The sequence below is a fragment of the Triturus cristatus genome, chromosome 5_2 (assembly GCF_964204655.1).
Source record: "Triturus cristatus chromosome 5_2, aTriCri1.1, whole genome shotgun sequence".
Classification (NCBI taxonomy): Eukaryota; Metazoa; Chordata; class Amphibia; order Caudata; family Salamandridae; genus Triturus; species Triturus cristatus.
This window is the reverse complement of record NC_140588.1, coordinates 1,026,590,732-1,026,616,519: the sequence shown is the minus strand read 5'-3', so window position 1 is coordinate 1,026,616,519 and position 25,788 is coordinate 1,026,590,732. Positions and strand designations below refer to the sequence as shown.

The following is a 25,788-nucleotide window of genomic DNA, read 5'->3' as shown; positions in this document are numbered from 1 at the left end:
GTTGACAGGAAACTGTCTCCAGCTTAATGCCACAAAAACGGAGGTAATGGTTGTCGGGAAGGGAGTAGAGCTATGGGGCGATCAGTGGTGGCCTTCTGAGCTGGGCCCCACTCCGACCTCAGTGTCGGAGGTGAAAAATCTGGGGGTCTGGTTGGACGCTGGCCTTACCTTTGTAGGGCATACCAAAAAAACTGCAGCCGGTTGTTTTGGTCTGTTAAGAGGACTTAGACCAGTTCTTAAATGTTTCGATGCCCCAACCAGACAGCTTGTAGTCCAGGCAACTATCATCTCTCGTCTGGACTACGCTAGCTCTCTCCTGGCTAGGGCCAACCAGGCTGAGTTAACTCGCCTACAGCGGGTTCAAAACGCTGCGGCTAGAGCCATTGTTGGCCTACCCAGATTTTGCCCGGTGGCGAATGTCCTCCGCTCCCTGCATTGGCTCCCTGTAAGGAAGCGTATTCTTTTTAAGGTCCTTTGTTTGGCCTTTAAAATCTTAAGAGGTATAGGCCCTGAAATCTTGTCCAACTGTATCTCTTTCTATGTCCCCACCCGCAGTCTCCGATCTCAGGGCCAGGCCCTTGCTGTGGTCCCCAGATTTAGACTCAGCCGGATGGGGGGTCGTTCCTTCAGCGTGAAAGCTGCACTAATTTGGAACACCCTCCCAGTTGAAGTCCGTCAGTTAGATGATCTGCTGTCTTTCCGGAGAGCTATTAAAACATTCTTGTTTTAGTTGCCCATTTTAGGTCTTTTTTCCTGTTGTGTTATGTTTCTCCTTGTCTCTGCGCCGGGACGCTCCTTGGCTGGAGTAGCTGTGCGCATAATAAATTAATATAACATAACATAACATAACATAACGTATGAGGATACAGTGGAAAGTGTATGAGCGATTCAGAAGGAGGCTACAGAGTAAGAGTTGAGCAAGTGGAGAGAAAGTACAGGAATGTTGGATGAGATGGGTTGTTGGGTGGAATTATCTGAACACCAACGTTGGCTGTAACCAAATGCCTATGTGCTCCCAGTGGTTACTATGGCGCATGGTCCAGCCCACTTAAGTGCAAAAGGTATATGCAAGCTTTTGGCTCCAGTGTGGCAAAATGAAAAAATCCCAAAATGTGCAGACAATATAGTGAAACATTGTATTGTTTGTTTGATGTACAACCCGGGAAAGGGAACCCCAACTCCAGCAGGTCACTTTGCTCCTCCAACATATCCATTTGAGGTGTTGCAGATCGATTTTATTCATATGGAGCGATGCAACAACCTCACATATGTTCTGGTGGTAGTATGCGCCTTTTCAAGATAGATAGAAGCATACCCTCTAAAAGACAACACAGCCTTATCCACAGCTAAAGTTCTACTGAAAAAATGTTTCCCTAGGTTTGGTTTGCCGCGCATTGTCTGGAGTGACAATGGGAGCGAATTTGTTGGCCAAGTCATGCAAAAAGTTTGTGCGGGTCTTGGTATCAAGCAAAAGTTCCATGCGGCAAATCATCCACAGTCAGCGGGTTTAGTAGAATGCTACAACGGAACCTTAAAGTTAAAACTAGCAAAAGTTCAGGCTAGTACAGGACTCAATTGGCCCGATGCTTGCCATTAGCTCTTCTGTCCACCAGAACTGCAGTACACTCTCGTTTGGGACTTAGCCCTTACGAAGTGGTTTTTGGACGCCCGGCTAACTTATGGGGAGTCCCTCACCCTAAGAAATACTCAGACTTGCCATATCCAATGTTGATTGACTACTTGCATGATCTTACGACTAAATTGCGTGTTCTCCATCAACAGGTTCAGAGTACTTTACCAGAGGCTTCCACAGACCCAGGTCATTCCATCCGACCAGGTGATTGGGTCTGCACCAAGAATTTCCAAAGGACGAGAAATTTGGAGCCCAGATGGAAGGGGCCTCGGTTGGTACTATTGACCACAAGAACAGCAGTTAAAGTCAAAGGAAAGAAAAATTGGATTCACGGCATGCATTGTTAGAAAGTGCCTTTGCCTTTACCCTACGATCATTGGGTGTGCAGGGGCATTGGTGACTCTGAGAGTGAGAAGGTTCCACGATTCGTACCCTTTAGTATTGCACGCCTGAATGGGACATTGTCTGAGAAAGAGGACAACGACATTCTTCAAGAAGTAATACCATCACATCGTCGCTTAGATACGACTAATCCACGAACATTGTTCCAAGATCAAACCACACCAGGAAAAGAACAATATAATTTGAGGCCTAGACAAAAGAACACTTAAGATTTCTCTCTTGTGTAGTATTCTGTCCCGGTTGCAGGGTCACGGTAGGAGTCTTGATTGTGACCTGAGTAGTGGCAATAGGCCTGCAGGACTTGCAGTGTCATAGGACGGCAGATAATCATAATTGAGTGATCGAGGAAGATTGCCGTGAGAATCCATTAGAAAGATGGAAACTACACTAGGCAAAAGAGAGAGAAAGGATGAAATGAAGAAAGAATCCTGTAAATTAATGTACCGTCGTTTTAATATAACCTTATGTATTATTATACTATTGTGTATTGCTTGGGCATTTATAGGTTGGATTATTTATGCTCTGCAGCAAAAAGTTGTCGCTCCTTCTTCCTCTTCGTCTTCTTCTACTGTCCCTCCACATCTCTTTCATACCCTTCCTCAACATGAAATCATTAGAAGAACTGAATATTATAACAATTCCTTTGTCCAGTTGTTACATCAACACCAGTTAGTGGTCAATACGACTGACTGTTGGGTGTGTGGACTTATGCCACATACCACAGAGAAAGGAATGCCGTATTTGGTCCTTCCGTTCTCCTATGAAGGTTCTGCTTGGGCTTATTTTGTCATCTTTTCCAATGCCTATCAAAGCATATTCAGACGATCCATTAGTTCACGTGTTAGTGATCCGGATTTTAGTCATGGTTCGTTGATAAAGGGAATGGTAGCTATGGCTAAAATCATGGAAAATAGTAATATTTCCGTTGACGAAAGGAAAGCGTATACAAACTCGAACGTCACCCATTATGTCACTAGCCTTATTGATAAGGTCAAACAAAGAAAATCTCCACCAATTTGGACGATTCCTCATCAGGGAAATTTCTGTCTGCAAATTAATGATCGCTCTTCTGACACCATACAAAGAAATAACTGTTCCCACACATACGTTTATTCCTCACAGAACTCGCCTCCTCTAGTGCCATCTTAGGGCACATATTTTATCTGCCACAATAGAGCTTACACATGGTTACCAACTGGTTTTTCTGGTACCTGCTATATAGATTTCCTTCTTCCCCCTACATACACCGCTTCTGCAAACTATCATCGAAACAGATATGGCAGAGGGATTATTTATTCGAAAGACACAGCAGGACAAGAGGGAGGGGGGTTTCCGTACTGTGTTTTTTTCTGAAGCCGGATTGGGAGGAGTTGAGGATGTTGTGCTCTTTGATGAATGTGGCGAGTTGGCTGTTGATGGCTTTCTCGCTGACTTTTGCTGGGAACTGTAGCAGGGAGATGGGTCTGTAGTTTTTGAGGTCGGTGGGGTCCATCTCAGTCGCGAAGAAAACTGAGAATATATGAAGTGACCATGCCATACTTACAGTAAAAATCCATTGGTCCCTATTGAAGATTAACAAATGGAACCCCGATGGCAGCTTGGTGGAAGTGGCAAAAAATGCAAAGCTATTTTGGAATGGTAATGTCATTACTCAGATTGCAGGCTAGCTTTCCATTTTCTGTAGCAATATTACTCAATCAACAAACAATTTCATCATTGAAACATTTGAGTGCTGGATGCAAAGAATAATGTCAGCTGCCTCCAGCTTAAAAACAGAATTGCAACCACAGGCTAAAGAGATTTTAGGATACTTTGGAGCATGGCATTTCAAGGCAGTTAAATACTTTGATATGAAAACAATTTCTATGCCCCTGCTCTACAAAGGCAATCAAAATAAAACAGCAAAAAAAGCAACAAAGCAAAGCAAGAATAAAACAATATCAAGCACAGGCAGATCTATTATGGAATGATATATCCATGGATGCAGAGGTATTTAATCCTAGCTAATTCTGGCACATTTTAGCAACTCAATGCAAAATGAGATCGAAACCTTTAGCTATCACCATCCTGTATGAAAAATAAGTTGAGTACCTTGGCCAAATATACAAGGGGAAGCCATCAGATGTTAAATTTTCAATGAATTCATGGTCAACTGCAGAACTGTTTCATCATCATCATTGGCACTCGCTACTCTGCACTTTATATCAAAAAGTATATTTCTTCTGGAGCAATGGGCCAGGATAGAATTTCAATATCTAAACTGAAATCAAATGCCAGGATTTGGGGAAATATTTTAGAACCCTTATTCTTCTACTGCTGTTGCTCTGGCAACATTCCTGCTTTATGGACCGGGAGTATGATCTTTCCATTGTATAAAAAAAGTGGCCAAAAATAATCCCAAAATTGTGGACAGATCACTTAATTGGACGCCATTGGTAAGAGTATTGCCTAAAGTTTGCACAAAAATCTCTCTAATTGAGTCGAAAAAAGAATCTTCTTGCTGTGTGACTAACATGGCTTCAGAAAGCATAATTCTACTCTAGACACATTTCATTGATTTTGCCACAGCATTCAGCTGATTTGATTGCTCCTTCCTCTGGCAAAAACTAGCTTGGATAGGTTTCCTGCTACATTTTTAAGATTAGTAGTTGCCTTACATTCATCAAGCTGGTGTAAAGTGCTGTTGGGGGTACAAAGGGAGCTCTCAGAGCCAAATACTACTGAAAATAGCCTAAAACAAAAATGTATAAGTGTTTTAATTGTTTTCTTTGTATTTAAATTGTATAACAGAGCCACTTTTGTTCCAATAATAACTATGTTCCTAATCTGGGAAGATTTAGCTGCCATTTGCTTCCTTAAGCCGATGACTTAATTCTGTTAGGTTTGACTCTCATTGGTTTACACAGAAATTTAATTGCAATTCACAAATATTTTGAAAAACATTAAAAATGAATGTGCAAAAGAGTAAAGTTCTTATTTGCGCTGAAAAAAATAAATCATTAGCGTTCTGTTAGAAATTTGGAGAAAACTGCATGATCCGTGAGAACATTTATCCTTACCTTGGTAGAATTTTCTCACAAAATTTAGATACACAATCGCACATTTTGCACAAAGTCTCAAAAGCTCTGACACATGCAAACATTAATACATTTTCTAAATCAGTTGGTAAAAGGCATTTTAAACATCTGATAATAATATATATGGTCAAAATACCAACAACTCTATTCTGTGGGATAAAATGTGTCTCCCATAAACATTGGCCATTAGTGTTAGACCTGTCAGCCTTAGGGTGGTCTTCCCACAGACTTTTTGACTTGCTCCCCTTATTTTTGTTAATCTAGTTTTTGCTGGCCTTAAGACTCTGCACACTTTACCAGTGCATGTGCTCACTCCCTAAAACATAATAACTTTGGCTTATCCCCAGTTGGCATATTTAATTTACTTGCAAGTCCCTAGTAAAGTGGTATTACATATACCCAGGACCATTACATTAAATACTACTAGTGAACCTGCAACACTGCTTATGCTGCCCACTTAAGCAGCCCTTTAAACATGTCTCAGCCCTATCGCAGTCTGTGTGTGTGCAGTTTTAAACTGGCATTTCAAACTCTAAGGTAGGCTCTGATCAGCCCTGAGAGCTGGAGCAGTGTAATTAAAAAAGTTAGATGTACTTTTAAGTTTTACATGTTGCGATAGTAAAAAACTCTTACATTTGTTTTTCACTCCTGCAAGGCATATATCTTCCATAGGATACCAATAGAGTTACCTTATTACATTTAATAAGCTGTACCTTCCAAACGGGAACAGGTAACCTGTCTTTGGAATTCTAATGAAAAGTCCTCTCTGATTATGAGGATTTTAGAAAGTTGGCATTTTACTGCCTTCGTCAGTTAGTGCCTGCAGCCTGTCTCTGGGTCACATGACTGTGTGTAGTTGACAGTTGGAATTTGTGTATTTCTCATAAAAAGCCACCCAGCCTAAACAGCCACACACAAGAGAGAGCTTAGGTGTGCCTGTATCGGCCATCACAGGAAGGATGTGAAGATGGGGCTGAGCACAGCTCTGCCTACATTTGAATAGGATATTCATCCACACAAAGGGCTGCATACCTTCTGTAATTAGTCTGGAGTAAGGGCATGTAAGGCTGGAAGCCTGCGCATGTCAAAGAGAATTTCTACAAGCTTCTCCCACCTTCCAGAGGCTATGCAACAAGTATAAATATTGGACCCCAGACACCACCCATTCAGTACACCTGTGGACCTGTGGATATTCTGCCAGGAAAAATGTCTGATGTTCCTCTGAAAGGATTGTCACTTTGCTGGACTGTTGCCTTGCTGGACAAATGTATTCCTTGGCTGCTGCCTTGCTGTGCTGCCCTCCTGTCTGCTGGCCTCTCACCTGGCTGAGAAGGACTGGACCTGCATCTGTTGAACCCAGGACCCCAAAGTGACTCCAACAGCTAGTTGGCAGGCCTTCTGACTACAGACTTAGGGACAGAACGCAGTACCTGGACTCTACCATCTGTGAGTCTTACCTTGCAAGTGGTTCCGCCCCAATCCTGGGCCCTTGGAGGTGGACCTGTAGGTACTCTGACAGCCCATCTGTGGACCCAGCAGAACCAATTCATCTCCCATGCTGTGGGGCGCAAACCCAAGCAGAACTGACACATTGCCTCTGCTGCTAGGGTTTTACCAACGCAAAGGACTCCTCAACAACCTCGCAACCTGCATCAGAACCAGCACCTGTGCGAAGCTTTCCCAATGTGGCCCTCGCATCGCAAATCTCTGATCGACGGCAGCCACGACAACGACGCAGGTTCTTGCACTGTAGCTCCATAGCTCCTCGGAACCGATGCACCTACTCGACTGTGCGATGTATTTTTAACACCGGCCTTTGCATCGCAAGCCTTCTATGGGATCAACAATGAAACAAGACCTCATATTTCAACGCTGCAATTCTTCGGATCCGACGCATCTCCTCTGCTGCACAACACATCCTCGTCGAGGGACCTCGCTGCACTCCGTAAACAGATTTAAAGTACTCTAGTTCAGCAAGCTTCAATATGTCCCTGTACCCGGACCATGCTCCATCATGGTTGGCCTGAACTTGCAACTTTGCCATGATCTGGCGTGACCGGATACCTAAAGTTGGTGCTTTGTGTTTTTGGCGGTATATTTAATGACTTTTTTAAACATGCATATCTCCGGTTCAACTGATTGGATTTTGTAGTTTTGGTATGGTATGGTGTTACTGTTTAAAGTGTTACACAAATACTTGACACTTTGCTTGACTACTCTGTGCCAAGCTGCCAGGGGGTTGAGCACAGGTTAATGTGTGGTTGCTTGTATTTTTACCTTGACAAGGAATATGGTTTCTGCTTGAGTAGGGTTTTACCCTTCAAACAGCAACCCAATTTCATGCAGTTAGCGCATAAATAACAAGAAAAATGCTTCACTCATTATTTAATGGTACAGTTAATACACCAATTCAAGCTTTGTGGGTAGTACTTGGGGTCCTGAGTGCTTATGTCTTGATCGGTTAAGATTTAATATTTTATCCACTAGAGCACATGCTCTAAGATGTATTTTAAATGATGAACTGATTATTGAACAAAATAACATAAGTGCTTTTAAAAATAACTTGACTGCAGTACTGGCCACTTTGGAAGCTCTCTAAAGACTTGAAACTACAGTCACCTGAAGCTCGCGCGCAAAGCACTCATTCCAACTATTAGCTTCAAATTAGACAAATTGCACTGCATTACATTGAAACATTTTAATATTATTCAATCTATGGCCATATTAGGAAAGATGCAACTATAATGGCCTAGGAGGATTGCATTAAAAGAACCACGTTTTTATGATAGTGGACACACTAACCATTATGGCAGTAGTGGATGCTTGGACAGGCATCCCCTATGAACAGCGTGCATGCAGTACAGGATTTGAATAACATTCTCTTTACATAAATGTATCTTGGGCAATATCAAGCAAAATATTTAGATCCCTGTTTTTGGCATTTTAATGACACAGAATAAAGAGATATTTTATTTTTAGTTTTATCTACTGTACATTAACAATACTTTTTAAAGATATTTTCATTTAGGACTTCATGTGCAAAATTACGCCTCGTTATATTTGCATATTAATTGCTTTTGGGACGTATCCTATTACTCTATGTTGTTTTCTCCAGAAGCAATTTGCAGAATTGACCTGTTTATGACCGGAAAAATGATTTTTGGAATGTATATAGCCCAAATTGCGATTTAGTAACTTGCAACCGAATTGCAATTTGGGTTTCGCAATTCGGGATTTGGAAGGGGCGTGTTTATTGTGTCCCTTTCAAATACCGAATTGCATGGGCATGCATTATTATTTTGTGAACAAAATGCATTTGCTAAACATTTGCACTTTATCACCAACTCAAAGTTATTGGTAGTGAATTCACAAATTGAAAGAGGTCCCCCTGGGGCCCATTCCCCTTTGAGAATGTTGGAAAACATTTTTTGAGAGCAGGCAGAGGTTCCACAGACAACATCCTGCTCTCTAAAAAATTTAAACAAAACAATGCATTTTAAGTTGGTGAAATGCATCCCGTTTTCCTTTATGGAACACGGTTTGCATTTCAGCAAAAAAAGAATTCCTTTATTAAAACTCAATCACGGACATGGTGGTCTGTTAACCTCAGCAGGCCACCATTCCTGTGATGGCTGCGATTCCTAATGGGTGGAAAACTGCGACCTGCCGCATTAATATTTACGAGGTAGGTCAATTTGTGACCCACTAGGAATCGCAAGTATGAAACAAAAAATGTCATACACATGGAATTGCGATTTCCAAATAGCAATTCGGATAAAATCGCTATTTGGAAATCACTATTCCTATTCTTTGTACAAATTGCCCTAAAATAAATTAATACAATTTGACTTGACTTGAGAGTGTACTGAGGAGGTTGGCAAAATTTGGATTTATCTTAAAAGAGGAAATTTGCAAGGAGGGCAATTGAATATTTGGGTCACACTATTTAGTATGGCATGCCATCAAAAAAGAGTTTTTTGAAAACAATTGATAAAGCACCAAGTATAAAAATAAAAATAAATTGGTTTAATTCCTTCTTTCCTGGGACTTTCAGAACAATATGCTGCTTAAAGAGAAATTTGCAGAACATGTAGGATGGGGGAGCCCCCATAACCCTCTGGTGCCTGGTCTACTGCCATTTAAAAGGAAAAAATAAGAAGGAGCTCCAGCAGGATGGATAAATAAAAATTGCAAAAAGAGGTAGACTTCTTATTTTTAACCTCAATGGGACTAAAATCACCCTTGTGTATATTCAGTTGAACAGTCCAATCATTATTCGAGGCATTGCTATACTACAGTCAGGTAGAACACTGACACTAAAAACAGTTCCCATCACAATGTTTACTTGTGTTACATAACTAACTTATTTTACAAACAGAAATATACATTTATTAACAACATACATTAAAGAAAATGTCAGAGAACAACATGTATGTGCAGGTGAACATTAAGACAGTGGTGACGGACAATACACCATTATTATAGGTCATAAAAAATGCTGTCTCAAGATAGGAATGCCAATTTATAGTAGATCAACTCATATGGTGCATAAATCAGTTACATAAAGCTATGGCTTCCACATTGATATACAGCAAAGTTCTAATTCTTTATTATTTCTTCTAGTTCAGAGTATTTTCGGGGGAATGTGGGTCGACGCATTTCACCCTTATAATTTGTGGCCTCTTCAGGACTATGCAGAACAAATTTCACCGCAGCTTAAAACAAGAGAGAATCAATTATTCAAATGATTTGCTCAATTAATAAAATATATTTGAGAAAACTGATGTGGGAAAAAGAAAGGAGGGCTGTTGAGTATTCTATAGCACACTGTGCAGGGATGTGTTTCATGCATCTTGTATCTAAGGCACCATCCTACAGAACCTGTGAGGAGAATTTGCAATGCAATAAGCAGAACTCAGGCATCCATGGTGACTCTAAATTATTCATTCAAGTTGGAGTAAAATGAAGAAAAGAAAAAAGAAGGAAAGAAAAAATAGACCACCTGCACAACTCATGCTTGGTGAAAGTGATGCACCAATTAGTGTATTCTGAGAGAAAGTAATCGAAAGCGCCAAAAATCATGATATCGAGATGTATGCTTGTACTGTTGCTTACCAAGAGCTACATCTAGTGTAGCAAATGGCAGAACCCCAGTGATGAGACTAGGTAGGGGATGTGCCCTCCACAAGAACCTGCCTACATAGAATTGGATATACAATGTATATCCATGGAACAGGGGTCCAAAAGCAAAGTGGCACTAGCGAGAAATCACAGCATGCACTTTCAGCCCTTTTAGTCAACTGGGCAACCTCTGCATAACCATTGAGGGTGGCAAGAAGTTGCAATATGAAATGTCTGAAAAGAACAGACCAGGACATCCCATGGTCATAGTAGGCATGCCATTGACAAGTAATAATACAATGGAGAAGTCATCAGATGCTACGGATGGCCATCATCCACTACTGGCGGAAAACACTCAAAGACCACTCACAAGACGAGAAAAGAAAAGACTACAAAAATCCATGAAAAACAATAAATGAAATAAAAGGCAAATTCACAACAGACAAAACGGGATGCACAGTCACCTACAAAGATCATATACCATAGAAAATGGGAGGGGAAAGAGCAATGATAGCAGAGTGGAGGAACTGGATGCCTATCCAATCTTCAGCTCAAAAACAGCACAAAAGAAGACCTATAAACAAACCCCACAAGAAGATCAAAGCATACACACCCCCAGAAGCGCCTTTGCACAAACAAGCATCAACCTGACTTCACACATAAAGGTGCAAGAAAAGGAGAACTACAACCAATGTGCACATGTGGCTTGGCTAATGTCCTTTTCACGGGTTGAGGCCACTAACATCCAAGGCAGCGCCCCTGGGCACCTGAGCCACCTCCAAACGGAAAATCTAAAAGAGCAGCCAGCAAAACATGGGTGAATGACCCACAGTCAATAACAGCAATTAGAGTGGCAGAACAAGACCATCAACCGCCACCAGTAAGCAAGGGAGCAGCCTAGCTAGGATGATGGGGAGCCAACATGGACCTATCTTTCTTCAATCCCGCCCCAATGTTGACGAAGAGGAGGACAAAAATCTATTTGCACCAACATCAGAAGCACTGAATTTCCCCCCGAAATTCAACTCAAGAGGGGCCTGAGACACTCTAAATAGGTTGAATATCCTAAACCTTCTAAGCAACAGATCCTCGCTATCACATCTTATGTCGGAGCACGTTAAACTTGTAAAGTTTAAAACCTATTTATTTATTAGTCACAGATAATCCACATTAACATAGTGGACAGATATCACAGATGTTAAAAACATCATAATGGAGAACTAGTGATTCAAGGAGTAGGGCATTCTTATCAACGAACCAATGATGGAAAAATAACCCCACGTCTTAACAAAGAGGCAAGTTGTCCCCCTGAAACAAAAGGTAGCTCACAGCATATTGAAAGGAACAAAGCAAATAAACACCCATGTTTGGTAAAAAAAAATCACACACAGTACACCTGACAAGCAACAAGGGGGACAGGCCAAAGACAGGCGCTACAAACACTAACAACTCCCACAACAAACAGTGAAACGGGTGGCTCCCAGCTGCCCTCACAACTTAGGGTCAGACAATTCCCTTGCAACAGGGGAAACACCAAAAAAGTGATTAGATGGCATGATTGAACACCCGGATGGATAATAAAGGCATCCTTGAACACTTGAACACAGTGGACATCCTCTGCCTTGAAGAAACGTGGACTACCGCACCGATCTCTATGTTGGGGTACCATGCAATCCATACAGCAGCGCAGAAGGTGAAACTAGACTATATGTTCCTGAGCAAACATCAAATGAGCAGGTGTGTGGTATACCAAGTTCAAACTAGAACTGAGAGCAACCATCATCTACCAATCGTGGTCAATGTGAGGTCAAAGATTCACAGTGTCTAGGAAAGTGTCCCCAATTTTTGCTTGATATCTGATTCGATTTTCAACTATAAGGGCACTGGGCATCTGTTAATCAGGTTCCCAATGCCAGATCTCTTTCCCAAAGCTTACCACGATTGGCACAACTTCAGCCACCCTTGTAAATCCCTAGTAAATGGTACACCTGGTACCTAGTGCATGGATAAATGAAGAGAGTCCACTGGAGATGCAGCGCTAATTGTGCCACCTCAAAGACCCCTCACCAAGACCATGCAAACTGTATTTGCAGGCTGCATATCTTAGTGCAGAGAAAACTGAAAAATTGACATGGCACACAGCCCTGTGTGCCATGCCCTCACACACTGCATGAGGTATAGGTAAGTCACCCCTGCTGCAGGCCGTACAGCCCTAAGGCAGGGTGCACTATATCCCATGTGTGGACATGAGAAGATATGACCCTGCAATATCTGAGCCATTCGTGGATATTAAAAGTGCACAGGGAAGTCATAAATTGTACATGGGTTTGATACTTGTCATCATAAATCTCCTAGCTCCATGATGGCTTCACTGTACCCTGCGATTTGTGGTACCAAACATCTTGTCTTAATACATCCTCAGCAAATTATAAATAAGTGCACACAGGAGACCCTTAGAGGGTCCCCTGAAAACCTACCAAGCACTGGTGTAGTCTCTGAGTAGTGATAACCATCCTGCCATAGCTAGATATGTTTCTGACCTCATGGTGAGAGCCTGCGCTCTCAGACGCCAGAAACAAAGCCTGCTCTGGGCGCAGGAGCTTCACACCTCCTCCAGGCCAGAATGCCACCTTTGAAATTCAGCCAAGGCTTCCCCAGATAACGGGGGATGCCAACACGATCTTTATGTAAAGCGCTCTGATACCTCTGGGTATAGCCAGCGTTATATAAAACTTTGCAAATAAATAACTCCCCTGTCCTGCTCCACATTTGGCAGGAGGACAGGCTGAAAAATTAGTTAGATGCGGAGGAGCATCGACATTCAGCCAGCACCACCTCTAAGGTGTGGCTGGTGATGCAAACCCCTCTCCAGAAAATTCACCATCTTGAGATGGTGGAAAAACAACCTATCTGGGCTGGGTAGTGCCCCTTCCCACAGTATGTGGTCACTTACAGGATTTAGACACCCAAAGGTTAGGTAGCCCATTGTTGTAAATAAAGGATAGTCCGGTAGCCAGGTCATGTATAAGTACGTTGTAGGTTTATTCATAGATACAGCTTCAGATAAGTTACTGGAAGATGTATAGTCCAGGTGATGCCCCACCAGGAGCAGCCTCCCTGCTGCTCAGCCTGCTCACTCCAACTGACACTCCCAACCTCACCAGGCACCCATGCATTCCACGACATCATCAATCATCCAACATTCCAGACATCTCCAAGCACTCCAACACTCAATCTGGCTGAGCAGTAGGGAAGAGATACATAAATAAGGGGAAAGGCAAACAGTAGATTATAACACCCATACTACCTGCAACTCCCTTTAATGCTCCTATATCTAGTCCTGGAAACTTAGATTCGACAGACATGAAGAAGAAATGGCCAAAGATCCACTGCCCAAGAAGTGAAGTCCTGATGCAGAAGAAATTGGCGCCAAACCCTGCCTGCTGACTTTAGGACTCAACAATCGGAGTGTGCTGTGTCTTCCTGAACCTGTGAAGACTCCAAGAACCCCGGAGCTCATCCACCCTTTGAGAAATTGCCAAGAACCTTCCTTGGAGTGAAGGTATCACTCCCCTGCACACCTCAGGCACCAATCCGGCTGAGTCTGGTTTGTCAACATGCTGCTTCCCGATGACTTCGATGCAGCACCCGTACCAAAAGAGGTACAACAGCTCTGGAGGGTCAGATCTGACACCAGAACCTACTGGAGCCTCACCGTACTAATACCTGAGGTACCTGATTCCCACAGCAAACAGCCAGATGAAGAGTCCGTGCCGGACTCTAACTACCTCAGAAGCAAGCACGCACTGAGAGACATCGAGACCCCTGAGACCCATGACCTGAGTGGCCCATCTGTCCTGAAACTGCTTCTGCAAATTGCCTGCTCCAGAATATGGAACGTCTAGACGCACAACACAGGCTGACCTATCTGCTCTGCGCCCGGCCCCAGTAACGATGAACCAGCTGTGCTTCCGTAGTCCAGCAACACTTGTGACCTCCTTCCTCCAGGGGGACCCACAGTACTTACCTGAAAGTCCTCCTGTGCAGTATCTTTCCAGGTTCCTCCATTTCTCATAACGCACCAGCTACCTTCACCTTCAGCACCCTGCTCCTGGCCGAATCCGGGTCACTCACGATCTTCTGCTGCTGGAACTGTGGACCTGGTCTTGCTATAGACCTAAAACAAGAAGGTGAACTTCATGAAAGCATTGCCAATTTGATATGCATTTTCTGCTTTTCCCCATTGACTTCAATGATGCGTAATTGCACACAAAAGAGATATATTTTCTGAAATCTCAAAAATCGTAACTCCTAAAGTGCTTACTGTAGGTCAAAGTTCACGGTCTTAAAATATACATTAAAATCAATATTATTTTCATAAATTGGTCTCGGATTTATTCTTGAGTGTGTCTCATTTATTGCCTCTGTGAATGCAACAAATGCTTAGCACTACCCTCTTATTAGCCTAACTGCTCACCCACACTGTCATGAAAAGAGCTCTAGTATCATCTACATTAACCTCCCTGTTCCAGTCAGGGACCCACTGGGGTCTCTGCACAGTGCACTTCATTTTAGTACACTATATAGAGAGACAGCTTCTTACACGGGGGCTTCAACCCGAATGGCCAACTGCTTACAACAAACATTGATCTATTGTCAAAAAGAATTAAAAGGACGGCCAATGATGGAAAGCAACATTCACACCCCCTACACCATAAAAGGACACGCACAAATAAGCAACGGATAACAAACATGGATCCCTCTCTCGATAGTCATATGTACACACACTGGTAGTTTCTTTTACCCCCTCTTGTTTTGTCTAAAGCAATCTGAAGTGGCCGAGGACTCGGCGCGGCGCTGTCCGAGGAAACGCAATCCCATCACATCCCGCGGCAGAACGACCAGCAAGATTTATTCCCAAAATGTGGGAAGGGGCCGAGGGAAACAAGGAGACCTGGAAGGAGAGAAATAGGGGGCAGAGTGGAGGGAAGGGAGGTGGAGACAGGCGGGGCTATGCAGAGTGGGTGGGGTTGTTGTAAAGTTGGTGGAGGAGCACAGAAGGTAAGGAGCGAAGAGAAGTAAAGGGAGAAGTAGTGAATGTCAGTAGGATAAAGCGAGGGGTGGAAGAGAGAGAGAAAAGACCCAGGGAGATAGAAAGTGAGTAAGTGAGTGATGGGAGACAAACATAAGCACCTCTTTGCTCCCGCCTAGCATTACGAATCCGCTCGCCTCGAGCAGTAAGGTGTATGCGCTGTAGAGGCGCCTAAAACAGACCGTAGAGTACTCATCCTTGACAGGACATGCCTGTAGCGCCTGAAAGGACGGCCTCCACAGAGCTTCTCTTCTTTAGACAGAAAAAACGCGTTTCTTTATTGTCCCTGGAGTCACCAAGTGTTTTTAATTCTCTTCACATGTCCTAGTCGTTAGATAGGGAAATACGCGGTTCAAAGACAGGAAATCTCTTGACTTGTTTTATTTTGTTTCGTGTTTTTGGAAAGCGCTACTATCCACCCGATGGCACCACAGGATGCAGGGTCAGTGAATAAAGCGATAAGCAAATCGCTGGGCAGAAAGGTAGGAAAAGCAGGAGCTTCTGAAGGAAATAGAGATACAGGGACTAACGAGGGTAAAGAGAATGTCTCCGTGAGCCTTGTGCTCGGCTGGCGCCTCGGGCATGTTTACTACGGGAACACATGGGAATGCAAAGCCATTAATCAAGCAGGATGGCTCTGTCTCCCTTCACGCCCAGGGAGGAGGGAGATGCGAGCAGAGCATCAAAGGGCTGGGTGGGGGGAATGCAAGGGTCAAAGCGGTGAAAGTGAAAGTAATCGAGCAGAGCATCAAAGGGCTGGGTGAAAAGGGAGGGGGGAATGCAATGAGCAGAGGAGCAGCTGTGCAAGTGCATGTGATCTTGCACTCAGGGTTTAGGCCAGCCAAAAGACTGTGGGTAGCACTTTGAAAATCCCACATATAAAATGTCTCTTCGAGCCTTTGGCTCAGCGAGACCTAAAAAGGGAGTCAAGACATCACCTGAAAACTACAGGCTAATCAAGCGTCTAGAAGTAGATGGAAAAGCCTCTGCAAAGGTGCTTCTGCGTGAGTTGGAGAATTGGATCAAGGACAATATTATCATCCCTTATCAATCAATCATGGCATTTGTAGAGCGCACTACATACCCGCGAGGGTCTCAAGGCGCTAGGGGGGGGGGGGGGGGAAACTGCTACTGTTCGAAGAGCCAGGTCTTGAGAAGTCTTCTGAAGGTCAGAAGGGATTCTGGCCAAACACCTCAACAATGGACAACGTGATAGCCCTCGCCTACTTGGGTGCTAAGGCCGTTGAAAAAGCGATGAACCCACTCTATGCCCAAAATATTGACCACAGCACTGAATTTGATGGAATCAACAGAAACACGCAAAGGGCAAAACTTTCAGCTTGGGGAATCCCAAATCAACTTCTGGCAGCCGGCTGACTCTTGTACATAGACAGCTGGGTCCAGATTAGGATAACCCAAACCAATGTACAAAAATACATACAAACAGAGGCTTGGAACAGGGATTCGTCAATGCCCCTATCTTGTTTAACTTGCATAAGGAAAATTTAGGCTCAGAAGTGCTGAAAGGGAATCTTTTCCCACCAAAGCTAGGTCTCATAACATTTCCTATGATATTATATGCGGACGACCTAGTGATACTGGACCAAACATGTATTGGCATGAAGACAGCACTGGGCATATTACATACCTATAACACCACCAACTCCCTGCTCATGAATGCCACAAAAACTAAAATTTGATCTTTGGACAAGGGACCAAAAAACATCAACTGGTTTTGGCACTTGGGCCTTTAACCGTAACTATGACTGGCAAATATAAGAGTATGGGCAAACCCTTTATTCAGGTGAAGGCCCTCGAAGGAAAAGCAGCCAAAACATTGTTTGCCCTAACCAAACTCTACCATAAATAACAGAGCCCTACAGTTAAGGGGATCCAAATATCGCACAAGGCGGCACGAGTTTTCGGGCGGTGGCCGGCACACCTTCCCCCCTCTCACCTGTGGCCGTCACGGCTGCACCGCAAGAATCAGCAGCCCCCACAATGCCCCCCCCCGCTCTTACCTGCAACCGTTGTGGCCACATGAATCACTAGCACACACACACACACACCCACCCGCGCTTCGATCAGGCCACCGCGGGCGGAAAACGCAGGGGCCGCTGCGGGCAGCCTAAGGCCTAGCTACGCCACTGCTTGGCTGCACAGCACTTTGGAACATACATTAGGGCATAGTTTCTATCAATTTTAATGCCACTCTCATGTTGGCCCCACTTTATATTGCTACTCTGTTTTCACGGCACGTTGCACTTTGGAACACACTTGCACTTACTTGCATAGAATGTTGCGTCCAGTTCTAGGACATGCCTTTGCACAAGGGGCGTGTCAGGGCCTTTTCTTGCCTCTATCTGTCCCCTTTATGCCGGCTGTATCATAACCGGCTTCTTTGAAATATTCGAACTGGCTGGGCTGTAATGCACTTCGGAACATATGTCCGGGTATAACTCCTATCAATTGTTAACGTCCCTCTTCTGTTGGATGTATTTTAAATCGCCACTCTGAAGCATTTGTTTGCACGGCACGTTGCACATTGGAACACACTTGCACTTATTTGCACCGTATGTTACATTCACTACCAGGAGATCTCCTCAAGCCAGGGCCGGTACTGAACAGATTCAATCTTTTACTGCTCCTTCTACATGCTGTTTGTGGATTCATAGGGTACCATATATAACATTAAACATACTGGATGATTGCCAAAGGGCAGAAAAAACTGCACGTTCGACAGTTTTAGATGGCTCTGATTTTAGTCTAATGATTTTATAATGTGATTTTAACTTGTGGATTTTAAAGCATTTATTGCCTGCCTCCTGTAGTTATTATGATGCAATTGTAAAGATTTTAAGTTATCATTCAATAAACTAACTTACTTGTCCTACTTTGTCTTGGATACCACTTTTGTAAAGCCTGATGAGTGGGAAGTCATGTTATATTGTACTGCATTAACCTGCTTGCTGCTTCCTCTGGAGGGGCTGTCTTCGCCGCTGGGCTGCTGTCGAGATCGCGGAGAGGAACTGGGCAGGACTACATCTCCCAGGAGCGTGTGCGGACCTTCAGGTGTGTTGCGGCTGCACTCCCGCCTATTGGTTTACGTGTCTCTTTAATCCCTATCACCAAGACTAAGACCGCACAGGTACTGTTGTAGTCTGAGAATAATTACGGCTCCTGTCAGCATTAAGTGATCCATTATTAGGCATTGCTATAGCACTGTGGCAGCATGTCCAAACATAAAAACTCTCTGATGTCGAACACTATGGACAATTACTTGGTGCAGATTGTCAGCAAAATTAATAACGACAGGAGGGCGTCATTGGGGTTAAATTGTTCTTCCAACCTCCCATTGTCGATTCCCCTGTCTGAATCATTGTTGGATTCTCCGTCACAGGGAAATAGTAGTACTCCAACTGATATAGAGGTCCTAGACAGTGACATCCTTGAACTAAGTATGCCCGCAATTATTAACCCGCTATCTAATCCTGATCCAGAACCAGATATAGTTGAAGTAGCTAACTCCCAGCCCCTCGCGCCTCCCCCTAGAATCAGGGCAGTTAGAGCATGTAGGCAATCCCAGACTAAAAATATTGGGAGTCGCCTAGGTAGGAAAAAGGCATCCACCGTTATTAAAAGTTCGAATAAGGAAGAGGCATCAGGGTTACACGTCAAGAAAGATCTAGAGAATGAGCTACCCGCAAACATTGTAAGCATGATTGATACCAAAATAGAGAGTATCATTACACCTCTGGTAGTTAAAATCGATCAGCTAATGGCAGAAGTAGTTAGATTGAGTGCTCTAATAAATAAGCCAGCGGAAGCAGTGGCTAGTGTAAAGTCCCCGACACCAAACAGATTTACCCCAAATGTGGTGCCCCCCAGGGGTGGAGAAAGGGCTACAGAAAAAGAGATAGTGATTCCTCCACCTTTGCAACCTACAACTGACAAGAATCTCCAGAAGGTACCTAAAGTCGGCCCCCCACCTAGCCATTCGGCCTCGTATCCGGAGAGTGTCCAATTTCAATGTATTGCTGAGGCCCACCCTCTCACACTGGTTCTTGCTAATGTACTTACCTTGTCGTCTGACAAAGTAGAATCTCCATCTTCTTTGATTAGCAAATCTTTGTATTGGATGACAAACAACATGAGGATGTCCCCTTGGGGTGAGCAACAACTAGCAGGGGAAATTATTATGGCAAGAAGAGTTTCATGGCTGGGGCTTAACGCTAAAAAATTTGAGGGAGACTGTGTGGTTCTTAATTTCTCAAATCCAGAAGTCCTCCCTAACGTCCTGAGTAATATATTCCCTCCTCAACGTAGGCAAGGTGCCATCATCCCACTAACTCTAAAATATTTTTATTGCAAGAGAAGTTGGGAAGCTAATCGAACGACTTTGAGGCCAGGGTGGATTCTGGCCCCTAGTATAGGAGGCAGGAGTGACTCTATTAGTAAGTGGAACATTAGCTTAGAAAACAGGTTTGGGGTCTTGTCAGATCTAAATGACTGTGATTGACTCGATGGGGAAGTTAGACCAGCGAACAAGATAGCACTGTCTGATAGTTTGACCGCCCCTACAGCCCCCGACAGCTGCCAAAAAAATAGGGTAGTATGTAACTTCAGAGAAATTCAGGCAGATGAAATTGAATTACATATGCCAATATTCCCCAGTCACTCAGAAAAGGAAAACTTAGGATCCAAGTTATCAGCAAATGATCCAATAGGTACTCCATGTATAAATGTCGAACATGTGAACAGGACAGCTGGTGAGATCCAGGGCCCATTGTCAACAAAAGAGCCTTCCTGTTTTCCTGTTACCGAGACACAACTAACTCTCTTATCCTGGAACCTTGCAGGTATTGGCAACAAGTTACATTCTATAGAATGGTGTAGCTTTGTTGACCAGTTTGACATAATCTTATTCCAGGAGTCGTGGTCCCTGGTCCCGGTTTTTCGCCTGGGATTCCTTAATTTTTATATACCTGCCACCAAACAATCTAAAGGCCGTCCATCAGGTGGTTTAATGATTTGGATCCGCCAATCACTATGTTGTAAAATTAACCAACAGAGCCTTCCATCTAATGACATTTTGTCATTAAACATTATTTGGCCTAATGGCCAAGGAATGGCCATATTCAACATCTATGCCAGAGGGATGGTTGGAGGAACTTTATCTGACGTGACATCTGCCCTAGATCTACATCTCTTAGCGCTTCCATCTGAGATGTTTGTAATCGTAGGAGGAGATTTTAATACGACGTTTGAGCCCCTCGGCCCTGAGGACCAGTTTCTTGCTGTCGAGGAGGATAGTAGGTGGGGTGTTCCCCAGTTGGATCTTCCCCCAGTTAAGAGATGGTCAGCCGCAGCTATCCAACTTAAAGCACTCTGTTTAGAGAGAGGGCTCAGAGCTGCTAACGGGCGCACTCGGTCAGATTGCCAGGGTGTAAGTACATTCGACAAAGGTAGGTCCACGGGATGAAAGTGACCATAATCCCTTATGCTTGGAATTACAAGCTCCTAACGGGCTTAGAGAACCGAAGATTGGAGGGGAGAAAACTACCCTGGACATTGTCGTATCAAATAACATGCGACATGTCAAATGGCATAGATTTATAGAGAAGCCGGAGAAATTAGAGGACCTTAAAAAAATGGTCATTGATGAAGTGGTCAACTTAAATACTCAATCGACCAATAAAAATTTCTCTTTAATTATGCTTGAGGCTCACACCATTTTCTTCTCAAAACTCCAAGGGTTTTTTATGAAGTCCCTCAAGTTTGGAAAAGTCAACAAGAGTAAACCACCCGAGGTGGGATGGTTCAATAAAACTTGTAAAGTAGCTCGCCAGAATTTGAGTGTAGCCCTTAGATCAAGAAATATCGAAGACGTGAGATCCGCCAGGAAGACATATAGGCAAGCACAGCTAGCGGCTAAGAAAGAGTGGGATGAGGAGCATTGGCAAGACCTGAAACAAGCCTGCTTGGCTAAAGACCAAAAACAATTTTGGGCTATAGTAAAGTGGGATAGAGGTGGGACTGCTTCATCGCCCCAAAATAATGTGGCAAAAAATCAGTGGGTTGACTTCTTCAGACCGCAGTATGCTTCTGCTTTATCTGAAGGAGAGTACTCACTTCCCCCTACTATTTATTTTCAAACGCAGGTGTTTTCGATTAAAGATGTAAATCTAGCTCTAGATTGTGTAACTGGGGGGAGAGCTCCTGGAATGGACGGGATACCTGCGGACGTATTTTTAACTGATAGACCATCTTGGTGTCAATATTTCCAGTGGCTAGCTAATTCTGTAGCTATGGGTGCACCTATTCCTCCTTCATGGAAAGGGGTGGAAATAATCCCGGTTTTTAAAAAAGGGGATAAATCGTTACCAAGTAACTATAGACCTATTAGTCTTATAGATTCAGCCCAAAAATGAATAGGTCGACTGGTGCAAAACAAATTACAATCTTGGGTTGAAGAAAATAATATCTTATCCCCGTATCAAGCTGGGTTTAGACCTTGTACCAGCTCTGTTGACCAGGTTTTTTACTTTTTAGCTCTTTACTGGAGGAATGTGAAGCTGTCTAATGGGATCCTTTATGCGGTCTTTATAGACCTGAAATCAGCTTTCGACCTAGTGCCCCGCTCTAAACTTTGGAGGGTTCTCGACGAAGCAGGGATGGCCCCGGAATTGCTAACGTTACTTGTCCGCTTGCATGAGAAGAATTATGCCCGAATCAGGTGGGGAACTCAGGGGGAGGTGACTGACCCATTTCCTGTTGAGCGTGGTGTTCGGCAGGGATGTGTCTTGGCGCCTACGTTGTTCTCCTTAATGGCATAGTTGATTATCTTAGATGTTCCCCCACAGATGCCCCCGTACTGGCAGGGTCTCGGGTGCCTGTCCTCATGTTCGCGGAAGATACGTTGATAGTTTCGCGGACTGCAAGTGGGTTACAGAAGGCATTAAATGTATTTGTTATAATGAAATGGGAATGACCAAAGTGACTGACATCATTCGTCTGTCACCCCTATTATTATGGGGCAAAATATGGTTATCTGACGATTTGCAGCTCGCGAGAAAAATTCTCTCAGACTGCTTGAGCCTGGATAATGCAAACAAGATCCCCTGGTTGTCATACGTCAGGGACATGTTGAATAAGATAGGTTTGGGTCATGTTTATGAAAATCCTGCGAACATCCAGGGAAACATAAAAACCCAAATTAAATCAAATTACTGGAAGTTTTTAGGCTCACGGTGTCTGGGAGGCCCTATTGGCTATGTACCTAAGTTACAGCATCAATTTTATTTAACTTTTACAACTAATGTCCAATGGCGGTTTTATCTCACGAGGTTTAGGCTAAATACCCTCCATTTTCTTTTCGCCTTTCCTAAACAAGGGGGTTGGTGTGAGCAGCTACCCCCTTGTCCCTGTAATGACAGAGTTAGCCAAAGTACTATACATGTTGTCCTGTTTTGCTCCTTATATCAAGATCCTAGGATTAGATTTATTAAACCTGTCCTGAAGGGGCGGCAACCATGCACTTATAAAGAAGGCTATGATTATTTGCTGTCATTATCTTCTGTTGATACTTGCTGTGCCATGTTAAATTTTATAAGAGTTTCACTTCAGATTAGGAAACGCTATGGATAAATTAGCTGTAGAACTGTGCTTTGCCATTGGATTTGTATTTATGCTGTATGATGGATTTTTTTGAATTGTAATTTTTATTTTATGGATGGATCACCTTATTTGTGTATTATGTTTTTTAACTTTGTGCTTTTATGATTCATTGTATGAATCGAATAAAGATTTTTGAACCGAACCGTATTTGGTGATTTCTGTCGAGAATGTGGTCTTGAGATAAATACCTCCAAAACTAAGTTTATGTGTCTAAATCAGCGGCAAAACTTTAGAGGTGTTATCAAATTTAATGGCACCCCACTGGAACGGGTTGAGGCATTTACTTACCTTGGGATATCCCTTCAGAACAATATGAAATGGAGAAACCACATTGATATGGCCGCCTTAAAATTCCACCAGTTAGCAGGTGCAATTGTCTCTAAATACAAATCTTCACTGACCAAACCAATCACTCCTGCCTTGGAAATTTATAATATGAAAGTCATTAGTGCTTCTTTGTATGGTTCGGAACTGTGGGGTTTTGCTAACATGAACCAATTAAGACTGGCAGAAAACAAGTTTTTACGCTGCCTAACAGGAGTTCCCCAAAGCACCCCAATGATTCCGCTTACATATGACCTAGGCAGGAAAAAGTTGAGGATTTGGCACGATTACGCCCACTCCTATATTGGCGACGGATCATGGTAACTCCAGAATTAGCTCATTACGCGATCGCCTTGAAGGACATTATTAGGGCTGACCGTTTTCATTCCATCTTATGGCTCAAAGAAATTAGAGATCTATTAATAAAATTGGGACTAGGGCATCTATGGAATGACTCAAATGGCTCTAGTTTTCCATCAAAGTCAACCCCTTAAAAAATTGTACTGGGATATGACCCTGACATCTGCCTTTAGCTCTGGTCACAATTCCAACTTAACACGCCGCTTTTTTGACATCAAATCTATACCATCATGCGAGGCATTTTGGGATATTATAGAAAGGCCCACTGATAGAAAGCTGTACTTTCAGTTTAGAATTGGGTCTCTTCCTGTAAAAGCGTTTACCCACAGATGGTCATCTACCCAGGACAATAAATGCCCCTATTGCTTAGATCTGATTGAGGACACAGGACATTTGTTATTTGTGTGTCCGTTGTATATTGTTCCACGCCATAAGTGGTTAAAAACAGTATGTTCAAATCTGGGAACACGCAGGTATAAGGAAGCCCTATGAATACTTGAATCTGATTGCACTCCTTGTTTGGCTATTGCTGTTGCAAAATTTTTAGGGTGGGCATGGATAATACGCTCTCGCACCCTAAAATTACTAGAAGCAGGTCAATGAATTTCTGACACCAAAAGATGTTTGATTAATTTTAAATATTAAGATCTTACTTTTTAAATAGATTTTAAATTTTTGATGTTGTTTTTTTTCTTAAAAACTATTCGCCAGCATCATGATTTAATGTATTTTTAACTATATTTTAACATAGTATTTATGGTATTGTTAGGATGTTTATTTGCTTTTATGACATGCTGTCGAATAAAGCTTTGAAACTTGTATCAAAAGTGGCAGAGAGATCCAGTAATAATCCAGCTACTCTGATGTGCTATCTAACATCCATCAAAGCTCACCCACTACTTTAACCAATGCTGATTCTGCAGATAGAGGTTTTTAAAGTATGATTGGGTTATATTACAGAACCTATTCCCATCTAAAAATGCCAACATACAGGTTTTACAATTGTTTTCCAAAAGCTTTATTGACAGTGGGAGCTGAGACTCTTTTTCATATTTATTTTAGGTATTTAGGTCTGGCATTCCGTATTGCTTTAGTATTAGGGTCACAGTTGTTGCATCCACTTTGGTGGCACCAACAACTTCTTTACGGGAGGCACTGCTAGCCTCTTCCACACGGTGGGTGTGTGCGTCGGATGGCCGGGGGCCATCCGATTTGCGCACGCCTAGAATTCGCTCGCACAGTGGGGGAATGTGCACCGCAGCAAAGCGGTTAAAGGAAGCACACACTGTGCTGTAGCAGTCAATGGCAATTTGCATGACTCTAACCCGGCATACTAACAGCAGAGGATCTGGCTTTATTTCTAACAGCCATGCCCTAGTATTCTCATTCGTAAGTAGCTCGAACTCCTTGAGCCCCTGGACAATCACACTAAGGGCAATATTTATCAAGGGGTTGAGGAGCTTATGCGCCATACAACTGGGTGCAAAAGCAAAGCAACCCTTAAAATGTGATTTATCAAGCAACACAAGTCCCCCTTGCTCGGCCCTGAGTGAGTTGATAATTCAAGAGTAACGCAATGCAGCACAAATTGCTGTGTTGCTTTACTCTGCCCCAGGGAGGTGTTCCATGTGTGGTGCATGGGTGTTCCCACGCAAATCCCATGGATTTTGATACATTCCCAGATTTACCAGTGCGGGTGGACCTAGGAATGCACAAAAACTGCCTCACCTTCCCAGCTGAGGCATAAGAAGGAGAATATCCTAGTCTCTCCTTGTTACTTCCTCTTTCGACACGTGCTGCATCCTGCAGCACATGTCAGAAGAGGAAAATGCCTCAGGGTATTGTTTTAGTACAAGAGGGTGCCCACTATGGTGCAAGAGTGTCTGCACTGCCGCTAGGCAGCACATTGCCTGCCAGCACTGGGAAAAGGCAGGAATGCGCCATATAATGTTAAATACTGCACAAGCCTGCCTTTTTCCTGTCATGCAGCGCAGCAGGCTGACTTGCTGTGCTGCGTCACTGCCTCATAAATATGGCCGCAATTGTTAAATAGGAGTGAAAAGGGGCCTGTAGCTTAAAAGATGTCTAAAGTTTGGATATCT

General features: G+C 43.3%; 1 long non-coding RNA gene across 1 annotated transcript in view; it reads right to left on the bottom strand.

The window, feature by feature from the left end:
• Nucleotides 1-25,788, bottom strand: part of LOC146829619 (uncharacterized) — a 431,894-nt gene that overhangs the window by 296,955 nt on the left and 109,151 nt on the right. Inside the window, exon 2 of the long non-coding RNA XR_014962024.1 lies at nucleotides 14,261-14,410. This is a non-coding gene — a long non-coding RNA (uncharacterized LOC146829619). The remainder of the gene's footprint in view (nucleotides 1-14,260; nucleotides 14,411-25,788) is intronic.